Source organism: Manacus candei, unplaced genomic scaffold (assembly GCF_025592945.1).
Source record: "Manacus candei isolate 608988 ecotype Guabito, Panama unplaced genomic scaffold, ASM2559294v1 h1tg000060l, whole genome shotgun sequence".
NCBI lineage: Eukaryota > Metazoa > Chordata > Aves > Passeriformes > Pipridae > Manacus > Manacus candei.
This window is the reverse complement of record NW_026138108.1, coordinates 9,445,573-9,459,341: the sequence shown is the minus strand read 5'-3', so window position 1 is coordinate 9,459,341 and position 13,769 is coordinate 9,445,573. Positions and strand designations below refer to the sequence as shown.

The window sequence follows — 13,769 nt, the reverse complement described above, 5'->3', positions numbered from 1 at the left end:
CTTTTTTTCCCCCTTCTGTATCTAGTGTCATTTGGTTAATATATTGTGAAGTGACTTGTTTTATAAATGCCTACATAATACTTCAAGATCTAGGAGCAGTCTGTGTATTTTGCAATACTCATGGTCCTGCTAACAGCCAGTATCCTGCCTCTTCAGTGTGCTTTTTTTATATCAAACGTCTTGTGCAGGTTTCTCATCTGCCAGACCATCAGAAGCCACACGTGTGCCAGGGAGCTGGCCCGCCCAATGCTGTTGGTGGCCTGCGCGGAGTATGAGCTTTATTGCTTGTACCGCACACGGACCTTCTTCACCCCCTGGTACGTGCAATGCCCTGTGTCCTGGTGTGCCAACTGGGCACCTCGGGCTGGGCTCCCGAGGAAGCAGAACATTCCAAATTGCTGCCAGGAGCTGCTCCCAGCAGGCTGGATCTGAACTGAGGTACCCGAAATGAAGTCCAGAGGCAAGCCGCTGCCTCCCTCTTCCCCCCCTCGTTCTCCACAGGTGCTGTTGCTGCGAGCTACCCCGGGAAGCTCGGGAAAGGCCCCAGGAGCTCTCCCGCTCCCGGCGCCCTGATGGGATCCATCTGTCCCGCGCCTGGCGCAGGAAGCGCCGCCTGCTCTCCTCCTTCCTTCCGTTCTGCCCCGAAAGCGGCTCCGCGCCGGGAGGAGCGCAGAGCTCGGAGTGTTTTAAATAAAAAATAAACTGTATCGCCCCTCCGGGCTAAAGGGAGGAGGAAGGCTGTCAGGCGGGGGTCTCAGTCCTCCCCTCCTCCGCCCATCGGGTCCCGCCGTGCTGCTCCCCTCCCTCCCTCCCTCCCGCCTGGCCAGGACCCGGGGTTGGGGCCTGGGGGGTGGGCGCCCACCCCTCCGCGGGGCTGGGGCCGAGCGCTGCTGGCGGGAGCGGCGTCTCGGGCGCCCGGGGCAGCCCGGGCCGGGCTGCGCTGCGCTGTGGGAGCAGGTTTCTTTGTTGGCTGCCGGGTGACTGGTTCCCATTAATCTCCCGCACTGGCCGTGGCCGTCTCCACTTCCTGCCTTTGCATACTTCTCTCCCTCGATCTCAGTCCCTTCCCTCCCCCTTCCCTCCCCCCCTTTCTTTCCCTCTTCCCAGCTTCTCCAAAAAAGCTACAATCGCCAGGGCTGCGGGACGGGGGCTGGAAGCGGCCGGCGGAGGGAGCGCATCCCTGCGCGCCTCGGTAAGGGCCGGGGAGCCGCGCTGCCGGGCGGTGGTCACCTCTGGGGGGGGGACCCGGGCAGGGAAGCGGGACTGGGGGAGAAGCGATCGGTCGTGCTGAGGGTCGTCGTCTGTGCACTCCGAGAGCCGCCCGCCTCCCACCAGTGGGGCGGGCCGGGGATGCGCGGCGGCAGCGGCGGGGGCTCCCCGGGCACCGAGGGTCCCCTGGACCGCCCCTGGGGCAACGGAGCTGCCGGAGGCTGTGCCGGTGCGGGCTGGCCCCGCTGTCCTTGCGGGACCCTGCCCTGCCCTGCCCGGGGGGAGCGCGGACGGGCGCGGGGTCCTTGCGCACGGGCGGAGCGCGGAGTCGGTGCTCCCGCGCTGGTGAGCGCTGAGCCCGCGGGACGCTGGTTTTGGCGTGGGTGGCGTGGGCAGAGGCACTGCGGAGGGACAGAGCCCGGGAGACCACCTCGGCGGGACTGGGATAACTCCAACCCGCCTAGGGAGCCAGCGCGCCGAGCGCGGGGCTCTGCTCTGGGGAGAGGCGGGGGACTGCGGCACTTCTTTTCCCTTCCAATGCCCGCTCGCATCGTCTGTCCAGCCGGCTGCAGGGTTTGCGTGCGTGTTGGAAAGAGTAGAGGAGCCACCTGGACTCCGGCGGAAGACTTTAGGATCCCAAGACAGACTTGGCTGAAGAGCTAAGGGAGCTGCTTCAGCAGTTCACTTGGTGGGAAAATCAGATGTACTGCTCTTGGCTTGGTACCAAACGTTTCCATTACTAAGGTCACTGCAATCAAAGAGTAGTGGCTACATATGAGAGAGCCTTCTTGAGTTTACTTCAGTTTTATCTCTCAAATGGACTTTGAATATAGTAGTCAAGCTAAATAAAACCGGATGCATAGCATTATTGCATGGAGTATGTTAGCAGTAGTGTTTTCTACACCCTTATTCTGCTGTTGTACTGAGTTTGGGGATTTCATTTTTTGCCGATTTTAACTTCAGCCATATATTGAATAGTCCAATAAAAACCATCTAGAGTGATCAAAGCCTGTGGAAGATGAAGGATGAAACCATGAGTTATAGTTTGATTTTTGATGATAGCGTGAATTGAAGTTAGTAGATGAAAATATTCCATATAGTGGAAGGGTAAATTAACAGAGCAAAGGTAGAAGTATCATGCATTTAAGGTGAGATTCAAGAAAGTCATGTGGGTTTTAGGAATATAAAAATTTAACTTTCATTTTGGTAATCAGGTTATGCAGATGACATAGTAGAAGTCTGTAACCAGGTTGACAGGTAAGAGTAAGATTTATGGGTTTGATCATTCATTTCCCTCTTGCTTAAGGATTAGTTATTTAAAGGAAAACTGCAACACATTTAAGGAATTGTGATGACTTTAACAAGTTACCTGAGAGTATAGTCAAGCACTTTTTAAAGTAGCTACAGTCTAAGAGTGAGTGCTCAGAGCTAAGAGTGACTAGACTGGTATGGAACTGATGAAATCTTGCTTCTGAGTTGGAACCAATTTCCTCTGAGATCATGAAGTGAGAAGTGGGACTTCTTGGGAAGAGGTGATAGGGGTGGTGGTGCTGGGCATCACTGGGTAATAGAGACTGTCCTGCTCCTAAAAGTCCATAGCATGTATATAGTCTCTTGTATGCAGAAATAGGAGAACCCTGCCTGGCTTGGCTTTTTGCTACTCCCTTCAGGGTGCTAAACTCCCCCAGCCAGCTTGCACAGTGTAGTCACTGCCCTTCCTGGCTCAGTGGAGGAGGAGAGTTGCCTTCTGTCCTCTCTTACCCCTGCAGCATGTTTGTGCTGTGGCTGCCAGAATGTGCTTCAAGGAGCTCAGGACCAAGCATTGCTCTCTCCCTTTAAGCAAGTGACTTAACATATACTGTAGCTCTTTAAGGAGCGTGTGACCCCTTATTATTGGTGACCCTGTAAACCATTGTGTAATCTGTTGACTGTAACATACCATGCCAATTTATTTGGGTTGGGAAGTCTTGCCAAGGACCTGATGGAATAGCATGATTTTATCCACTTTATTGTTTTCATTGTGTTTCATAAACATCTAAGACCCTCTGGGAAGAATCACTGGGGCGACTGGGCCTCCTTTTTTAAATTGTTGGTTAAATAAATGTTGCCAGTTAAAAAAAAAAAATAAAGTGGTATGCAGGATCTCAGAATGCCTGGAACAGCAAAGCACTCATGTTTAGGAAGCAGGACTATTTTTAGTATAGGGGCATTTAAAGAAATGATACTAGCCCCTTGTGAAGAGGTCACTGTGAAGTGCACCAAAGAGCCTGCTTTTAACTGGAAAGCAAAACCAAGTTTCCCACAGTTGAGTAAAGTGAAAGAACCAGATTTGTGCTTTTTCCACTTAACTGAAGAGTGAAAGGGTGGACTTTTTTGTTAGTTTACAGTAGTGGGAGTGAGGAGGCCCAAATTCTTATCGTTAAAAAAAAATAAAATCCTGGTCTTGATGTGACCCTTGCCTTTCTGATTCCCTCCAGAGAGTGACTGCAATGTAGATGTAGGACTGAAAGGCGTTTAACACTTTCAGAGAAGAGTTGGGAACTGGGAGATGAGAATATGGTGTATCCCTTGGGATGTGTGTTTGTGGGAGGTCAAAAGTCTCTTGAATGGTTGCCATCCTTACCTATACCTAAAAGAACTGGAGTAAAACGTAAAAGAAAAGAAAAGAAAAAGGCATGGGTGTTGAGAACCCCAGGTGATTTGTGATCCTATATCAATTCTGAATATGGGACTGAGGCAATTCATCTGCCTGAAAAATGGAAGTACTCACTTTGGATGGCTTAAGAGAATATGGTTTAGGGCAAAGTTACCACTGTGTGCTAGAGCTGTCATGTTATCTGCAGGGTCTTGAGTAATGTAGCTATGGTTAATGCCACCCAGTCTCCTGAGGGCAGAGGACCAACATCTGCGCTGATCAGGCTTTTAAAATGTACCAAATGATAACGGAGTTGAGTTTTGATCCAAACTTCGTTGATGCCTTGTTTAACATAAAATCAGTTTAGATTATGAATTAGGATATTTTTTTTCCAGTGTTGAGTGCCATGTGTGTTAGTTTTGTCTATAGTGCGCTATAAAGTGTGTGCAACTGTTGCTTTTCAGATTCTTTGGTCTGCAGTTGGGATTAAGTTGGCAGTACAGATAGAGGCAAGTTTGGGGAACTGAATCCAAATATTTACATTTTGAATTTGGCCTAGTTCTTGTGCTTGTAAACACTCCTAGTCATATTAAACTTTGGTGAGGTTAGAAGTGGCTTTGCCAAGCCTTGGAGAGTCACACCCTTGAAGACCTGAAATTCCCCTTTTTGGGAAGAGTTTTGGATATGTTTTTTTGGTTGTACATACATCAGCTGAGAGTTAGTACTCACCATTTGTACCCTTCATTTGACTGCAAAATCTTTTCTTTTGGTCATGTAGAAATGCCTCATGCTGGTGAGATGTGTCAAGTTAAATGTCATGGAAGAGAAGTCCTGCCCACCTATGAGATGCTGTACAGACTCTGGAAATCCTGGTCTTCCTATGCTTCTCTAGAGCTCTGCCCTGGTAGAGAGGGGCTGTAGTGAAGTTTCCCCTCCCTCTATAGCTACTGTTTTCCTGGTCCTTGATGCTTGTAGGTGCAGAAATATGGTTTGGAGACTGATTTGAGCGATGGGGATGCTCAATTAGAGTTTCAGATTTAAATCCTTTTTTCATTCATACAGGCTTTAAACAGCTGTCAGATTCTGTTAGAAACTTTTTATTCACTGGGGCCTGAGCCTGGACGATGTATTCTCCATTAGCAATTGAACTCTCTGAAGTCAATAATACTACAAACTGTTGGGTTAGGGATCAGCTAGTACATCAGTTGAGGTCTGTAGCTTTGCATTGTTAGCCATCCTACTTTGGACTGCATTATCTTAATCCACAGTGAACATGTTTAGGGGAATTTAACTTATTCTCCACCTGGAGTATATTCTCAGACAGTTACAACTGTTGAGGTAAATGAATGGTATAAGTCATACAGCCAGTGCTTTTGATACATTCTGCTGTGAGCTTCTGGCCTTGGAGATGCACTTGTTAGGTCGAGGAACATAGAACAAGAGTAGGTGTTCATTTTTAATGCCTCCTTCTACCATTCTTTGAAGATATGTTTGTTTAAGCTGTAACTGTATGCTGAAAAATCTGTCAGCTGTTGCAGTGGGGTTGAGACTTCAGTGAATCTGAGCAAATGGAGAAATCCTGAAGGACACAGTGAAAGCATAGTGAATTTCTGTCAGAAATGCACCCTGTATGTGTTCACACACACAGAAATGGGAAGTTATTTCAGTTTAAGTGTATCTGTCTCCTAATTTCTCTTTAAAATGAAGATGTAAAAATGCTTGTTGTGTTAACATTTAGTGTTAGGACTGGTGCCAACACAGGAAACCAGGTCTTTGAGTTGAAACTTTTAACATTATTCTGTAACTCCCCTGTTATTAGAAACAGTTGCTGCATAAAGTTTTAAAACCATTATTCATTTCATCATTTTGATGGGGTTGTCACAGTGAGTTACTGGTTTGCGTTTTTTCCCCTTGAGAAAAAGATTAGTTGTCTTCATGGGACATCCAGTCACAATCATAGAGGACAAAGCACTCTGCTCAGCCTGCTATTCCAAGTATTAGGGCAGAGACCAAAGACTTCAGGAGAGCTGGCCTGGAAGATCTTGCAACCTTTCTTCAGTGAGGAGCAAATGTTCCAAACACAGACTCTGGCCACTGTTCTGGGAAGTCCTTCAAGTCAGGAGATGGATGTGTCTCTTAACATTTTTGCTTTCAACACTGTTACTACTTGAAGGAGTAAAAATAGTTTTTGCAATATGGGGTGAAATGAATGACGAGTTCTAATGATTTTGATCCTTTGTCCTCATGAAAACTCCTATCACTCAAGGTCACTGAAAAGAATCTGAAGTCATGTTTCTTTCTATGTGGGCACAACATGCTAAAGAGAAATGAGGCATATTGACTCTCTGTGTGTGAAAGTGCTTCTCATTTGTGCTACAGGACTGTAATGATTGAAGTTTCCAGTTTGCCTCATACCTTAATCCTGGCTCTAGGCTCACAAGATCCTCTTAGCCAGTGCTGTTCAAATGAGCTTTATGAGCTGGGAATACTGTTTTGAAGATATGGCAGATCAGCAAAATGCAAAAGCTTACCAAATAATCAGCAAGCTCTGCTTATTTCCACTGGTAAGTTGCAAATTGGGCAGCAATTCCATACCACAGCTTGTATTTTACTGCCTGCTATATCATTAACTAATGTTTGAGCAGAATATCCCCTGTGCCACTCAAACTGCATAAGAAATTACTGATTTGACAGACAGGTGAGATCAGGGTGGAGAAGGAAAGAAAAGGATTGTAAAGAAGAGGCGTAAAATCATCTGCACCTCCCTGAAGGCCATTTGTAATGATTACTTAACAATCTTCAAAATTGTTAAAACAGCATTCAGTTCTCATCAATATAATTCATGCAGCTTTAGGTTAGAGTACATATTTCTGTTCGTGTTTTATGGCTGTATCTACCACCATTTCACTTGTGGAAATGAGCAAATATCTGGAATTATTTAATTGTAATGCAGGGAAAAACAAGGACAAACACAGGGAGCTCGCACTGTCTCCTTCTGGGCACCTGTCTTTTCTAAGAGCCCATGTGACACTCATTAGCTTTAATGACAATGCTGATTGTCTGGTTTTGGTATTACCCGACCTCCAGGTGTCTTCTGAGCCTCCCTCCCCCCTTTCACAGGTGCTGTACATCAGCTCTGCCCACCCCAGCACTAAGGATTGGTGCAGAGAGGTGTCCTGCTGATTGGCTCAGTGCTTTATTATCCTCTGAAGCAACACCTTGAGCAGGACTATTTGAGGCTCTTTGCTGTTGTTGTAGAGCAGCTGGCAGAGGAACTAGTTTTTCTCTCTGGAGGTGTCCTCAGGCCTGGGAAGCAGAGTGGGATGGATGTTGCCAGGTGACAGAGCTACCTTCTCATCTGGTGCCAAGGTGAGTTGGGGATAATCTTCATTGGCCTGCTCTACTTTTCCTGTGGATACGTAACTTGGACAACACAGATAACTCTCTAGAAAAAATAAATTTAGGAGAGGCAAGGGCCCTCAGTCTTGACATTTTAGCTACAACTAAAGCTTCATCTAAACCCCTGTGCTTTGGGGAAACTTGCCTGTTAGCTCCCAGGAAAGTGTTTGCAATTGTTTTCTCTCTCTTTTTTTTTTTTTTTTTTTTTTTTTTTTTTTTGGTGTGCTGCTTTTCTACTTTCTCCTTTTAACCCTTAGCTTTCCTCTCAAAGGAGGGGGAAGTGTCCCCCTCATTACAGCATCTGGGCTGTAATGAACTTTGTGTTATACCCTCTAGTCGTGCTGCTGCTGCAACCAAGCTGTGTGTGAATGTGAGACCTAAATTTTGTGGATGCTGCTTTCACTGTGGCTTGGGACCCATTAGGCCCTAGAAAGGGGATAAATGGTGGCAGATTGATCGTTTGCTTGTGAATGGAGGCTTTTTGTCTGTCACAGACAGTCCTGGTAGCAGATATTTGAACTGCTGGTTGCATATTCCAGTGCTTGGCTGTTGTTCTGATGTCCACATTTGTATTTAGTGAAGCAGTGAGGGAGATGTCAGATTGTGCTTTGCAGTGTCATGTAAGATTTGATTATGATTCAGCTCTAATTCTGGCTTTGTTTGCCACTGAGTTATCTCCCTGTGAGAAAGTTGTCTATGAGTTGAAGAAACCACTGAGAAAGTTGATGAATGTGCACCTAAGTTGAGGTCTCCCAAATGAAACAGTAAGAGAACCATAAAGTTTTCAATGACAATGACATATTTCTGAGGGAGAATTACAGTGAAAGGTATAAAGTTATGAGAAAAATATGTTGTCTATCCACCTTAATGAGATTGTGTCTGGAGGGGGGAATGCTCCAGGATATATGGCTGAGGGTAAGTGATTGTCTTATCTTTTCAGTTGTGTGGATACTTGTATTATGATACTTCTGGCAACCAAAAGACTGCAGAGGTTAATATGTAGTGTAAAAGCACAGCCTATGAGAGAATTTGCTTTCTGCCCTCAGTGAAGCCATCTTCCCTTTTGAAGGTTAATGGTTCAAATTCTATCCATTATAATTATTTTTAGCAGAGAGCATCATTATACATAGAGAGCATGAGATGAACCTCACAGTGATTTATGGCATACTGGTGTTGACCCAGAACACTGTGGATAGACTGATGTGATGGAGGAAAGAATCTGGCCTGTGCTTAAGTTTGGAGAGACAGTAGAAAGTCCTTACTCTGTAGAAATGTAGTTGAGCTACTGGGCTGGAGGCATGCTCTGGAAGCAGGATAATTTAGTGGCATACTCATGTCAGAAATTAAAATATGTATTGAATTTTGAGGGACATGCATATTCATGAGCCTGTGGATAATGGATAAAACAGCAGGAATCCAGCCCTGGATAGCCTAGTACTTTATCTTGGACAAAAAAGCTTCCTTTTCCCTTTCCCGTATGCTTTGCAGCAGGACAGGCTGGCAAACACATCTGCTTGTCAGCCCAGACAAACATGTAGTGAGGAGGTTAGCTGGGGTGGAGACCACACAAAACAGCTGATTTGGACTAGGTGAATTATGCAGCATATAGGCAGTGTGCACTCACCTCTTCCTCACCTGGCACTGTATTTCTGGCTGTGACTTTTCAAGCTGTTTGTAAATCCAGCTTGCCTTTTTTTTTTTTTTTTTTTTTCCCTTCTAACTTTCCCTCCTCGTTAGGCAAGGGGTAAAAGGGGAAAGACAGTGGTTTTTTTTGAGACTTAGCATGACCCTAAATGTTGGATAGTCAGTGAGAGATTTTTTGATACAAATTCATTGATATAAATTATATATATATAATCTTTTTTTCAGTGCATAACAAAGACATACCTCCATAACTTCTAAAAACTGGATGCAGGAATCCTGTGCCTGGGGCTAATGGAGATATATTATTTTCATCTCTAGGCTTTATCAAGTGGATTTTAAAAATTTCAACGATGAGGGCCTCCGAGTCAAATTAGGATTAGTGGTTTCCGGAGTAGGGGAAATGACAATAAAAACCAGGAGCTAAATTCAGGCAGTGCCAGACGGATGATGAGGTATTGCAACAATGTAGCATCTTTCATTTGTAAATCTAAAAGCACTCAACAAAATGTGAACGAATGAATGAAAGACTGTATCTGGTATAGGAGGCAATCATCAATACAGGTGAGAGGGATCAGGAGGGTAATCCTGGGGACATTTAAAACCTTTTTTCTCCATTTTCAGTTTAACTCTTAGGGAAATCAGAAATATTTTGCAAGGCAGAATATTTTCTTTCATCTTGAACTGTAAATAAGCACCCAGAGTAGTGCCTTCAAGATGACGATACTGCTGCTGCCCTTCTGTGTTTCAAAAGGCACAAACACACACACCCCACCACCACCTCCCCAAATGTAATTTCAAGTGAAGTTACTTTACCTCAAAATTTGTATGATCGGGGGTGAGACTGGCAGGATAATTTAGGCTTTTAATACCTCGTTTCTTAACTATGTAATCTCAAATATTTATCAATGGACCAATGCATATATAGAGATATGATGTTAATACTGTTTTTTCTTGAAAAGCTTGAGTTCTTCTATATCTACTTATCTTTGATTTTTGAAACTTAGTCATAACCATTATTTCGGGTTGCAATGTAGCAGTTATTTTGTATCTACTATCCCCATCTATCTCCTCCATTATCAACCTATGCCAAGAGGCAAAGATACATTCTGGTTCATCAGTGTGCAGCTCAGGTACACCTTATGTAGGGCATGTCTATCATGACTAGTTGAAAGATATTAATTTACCCATTTCATTTCACAAAAGCGGGGTTTTCTATATGCAGATTAAATTACCTGTAGCCCCCTTTTTATTAATGGAAACAAGCATTGATACACAAGTTACTGCAGCAGATGTTTCAGTTATCCCTAAACATCACTTTGACCAGGGAGAGGAGGATATAAAGACTGTTTTTTTTCCTTCAGAGTTTCTGATCTTTTTAAATGGATTCTCAGCTCTCTATAAAGCCTTGACCAGGCTAGATTCAAGCAGAGTAGAAAATGTTCTGGCTTTTTGTACAACCTTGCTGAGATTTTTCTAAGTCACTTATGAGAGTTAGATGCTCATTTCCCATTCAAGTCAGTTTGAACCAAATACAAAAATCCTCAGTGTGGCTTTGGCCTAATTGTTTAACAATAAAACATCCACATACTCTTCTAAGAGGGAACTCAGGATCTCCATGTTAGGAATGTGCAAGCAAAAGTCAGTAACTTATTGTTTCAGTGTTTTCCTTGTATTAAAGATACTTAGACATGTCTGCATATGTCTCTATTGAACCAGAAAAGTAACTCTTTTTAAAAACAATTTTATCCCCAAATATCTGCTTTACTTGTGTCCTCACACTTGGAAGAACACAGGTTTGCTATGTAATGTTTGTTTCTGTACTCTTCTCCCTTAGATTTTTATCCACTCTGGGAATAATTGCTCATAAAGAAGAGCGTGTTGGTCTGTCTCCAAAAGAGAATAATTTATTTTTCAGAAGCAACTCTTAACTACAACATATATAGAAAGACATAAACCTGGCTGAAGAGATACTAGCTTGCAAATCTCTTGTCCAGTTCTCTGCTTTATTGTTCACTCATTCAGGAGTCCTCTAAGTCATCCCATTACCTGCAATCTCAGTTTCCCTGTGCATCTGTAAAGCAATAACTGGTATCTCCCCATATATTCCTGAGATCTGCACATTAAAGAGGCAAAAGCTACAAAAGTTTGTATTAAGCTGTTTTTTATGACATGTAACTTTGCAGTTTGTGACATTTCTTTTGTAACCTGGAAAAGTTGTGATGGGCCAAAATTGCACTCTGAAGGGTGGTGGCGGCTTTCCTGTAAAGGTTCAGTGATCAAAAGATTGAGCCTGAGCAGTGCAAGGGGCTTGGGGAGCTCTGAATTTAGGGAGGCTGTTCTGTGCTGACACCTCTGGCCAAGCAAAGAGAAGGTGTTGACGTTGGAAGGAGCTGCAGCCTCTGCTGCTTCGCCAAGTATGAGGTGAAACCCTGAAGGGAAGGAATAGCAGTGATGTGTGACCCAGCAAAGAGTATTCCAGACTACTCCCTCGAAGTAGCTGGACCCTCCAAGGCATGTGAATAATCACCATCTGCCAGCCAGGCATTCTTAGAGGCTCAAAACATTTGGGTTTTATGGGCCTGTTAAAGCAGGACTTTGCAAGGGCACTGTTATGTTATTTTTTTTGTGATGCAGCAGGAGTTCTGACTTTTCTTTTTCTCCTCACATTTCCCATTGTCCAGTAATTGCAGCATCTACCAGGTTACACTTCCATTTAAACAAAATGCTACAAATATGCTTGCACTTAAACATGCTACATAAATACCTTATTTTGCTACTTTATTAAATGTGTAACAAATTTGTTTGGCAGCCACCTAATAGGAAATGGTGTATAGGTCTCTCTTGCACATTTTACTGGGCTCTAAACTTTTCAGGTTCAGGTTAAATTGGGTTTTAGATAACACTTTCTCTGAAAACCTTTTCAAATAACCTTATTTCTTTCTCAGTCCCTTGGATTCTGTAGGAACTCTGTTAGTTTTTTATACATGCTGCCTGTGTGAATTGACTCAAGTCCCTTGAAGCAAATTTTGCTGCCACTTTTCCAAAATTCACTTTTGTGTAAATGGATGGCACTTGGGTCAGTTTACTTTCTTTTCTTTTTTTAAGCTATGTGCATAAAATACAGAAGGGGGAGAATAAGCAGGTAACAGGAGACTTATTTACATCCTCAACTGTGCTTTGGTTTTGCAGTGTCTCTTTACATACATTTGGTACCACAGCTGTCAGTTTTTCTCCTGTCTCCTCTGTTGTGGAGGGGATGCAGGCTGGCTAAATGAGCTGCTCTCTTTCCCCCTCTTCCCCCCACCCCTGTTTTTTTTCTGATCCTTTTCTACATTCATGTAGACATTTCTACAGAGCTTGGATCACAACCTGAGTTAGCTGATCTTTCATGACAGCACTTCATTGTATTTACCAAGAGTTTCTTTCACTACCATACTAGAATTTTGCTGCTCTGGAAACTCTCTCCATTCCTTGTAAACTGATGGTGGGAGATAGTTTAAACAAGAGACCAGGCTGGCTGGCAATTTCTGGCTCAGATGAAGGAAGAAGGAATATTAAAGGGACAGAAAGTGCTTTCAACTTGCATATCCTGAGACTGAATGGAGGTGGTTTTAGTATGCTTGCTGCTTGTTTTCCTCAGAGCTCTTCTCTGTCCTAAAGGAATCACTCCTGCAAAGTCTCCTTGGTTTAGGCAGTTTGTGACCTACCCCCTGGCCTCACAGCTGCTCCATCCTCAGGTGGTTTGGGCATGTCTTTACGCTGGGCCAAATGCCAACTGCATATTTGGGACTGAAACCCCATCTTGGTGTTTTTTTGAGCCAGAAAAAAAAACATCCTGAAAATATGTCTGTCTTTTTTTTTTATTATTTTTTTTTTTATAAAGGATGTTGTTCACAATAGGAGAAATGGAAGTCTAAAACCTTGAACTATATTAATACACTTGCATTTTGCTGAGGTAACTCAAGTATTTAAGTGCATGCAAACAGCATGATACTGTATTTTTAGAAGAGAATCATGAAGTAATGGTAAAAACTTCCAACAAGGCGAAAATGAATTTAGACTTTCCCAGTGGTTTTGTTTCCCATTTGGAAACCTGATCCATTGATTGTTTTCTGTACTGTACTTCATAGCAACAGCAAGTGAATTGAAAAGCAGAGACAAGCATCCATTTTTCCGTAGCTGATAATTAACGAGATCAGTTTATATATCCTTCTCTAAAGGCTGAGTGATGCCCAGTTGTTGTCAGCCTGGGAGCACAGTTGTGAGAAAACTGATGTCTTTAATACACTGGTTTTCTGGTCCATTTGTTTAGAAAACCACTCTTGAGGTCTTGCTGCACTCTGAGCAGCATGCTCCTGGTTGGAATTTGCAATGACCACCTATAGTGCCCTTCCTTGCTGTAAGGCTAAATGTTGGTCTTTTCTGCAATGATGTTTGAAAGACTGATGAAGAAAAGTAGCCTGCATCCACTCCCCTGCTTCTCAGGGTATTTATTCCTCTGTTTAATGTAAAAGGGTGAAAAAAGTCCCAGCATGATAGTGTTTTACATTTGCTTAAAGAAGCAGGCTGAAATTTTTCAGCAGGCTTGGAAGCAGTGTGGAATCTGGCTTTGAATTAGGACGAGTGCATTTGGCAAAGCAAGGCATGTGATGTGAGACTGCTTTTTGCAAGGTCCTCTAAAACTTTCTGACTAAACAGTTTCCTGTAGGCTAAACAGTACTGGGAATGGCTCACCATGTGGGTAGGAGACCTCCCAAGAGCATGTTTGGTTTTGTGATTTAGTGTGTGGCATCTGTGCCCTGAACAGAGAAAATGTTCAATGGTTCAGGAAGGAGCTGAGGGCACAGTTCTGTTGGAGATCATGGTTTTCAGCTGAGATATG

General features: G+C 43.8%; 1 protein-coding gene across 5 annotated transcripts in view; it reads left to right on the top strand.

The window, feature by feature from the left end:
- The first annotated feature begins 235 nt into the window (after nt 1-235).
- DENND2B (DENN domain containing 2B) overlaps nt 236-13,769 on the top strand; it is a 174,052-nt gene continuing 160,518 nt past the window's right edge. For 2 of the 5 annotated variants that reach the window (XM_051803867.1, XM_051803868.1), the window contains exon 1: nt 891-1,192. The gene's annotated coding sequence lies outside the window, so the exon portion shown is untranslated. Of the gene's footprint in view, nt 439-890; nt 1,193-13,769 lie in introns of those variants that run through there. The other 3 variants (XM_051803873.1, XM_051803874.1, XM_051803869.1) reach the window with 2 other exon arrangements.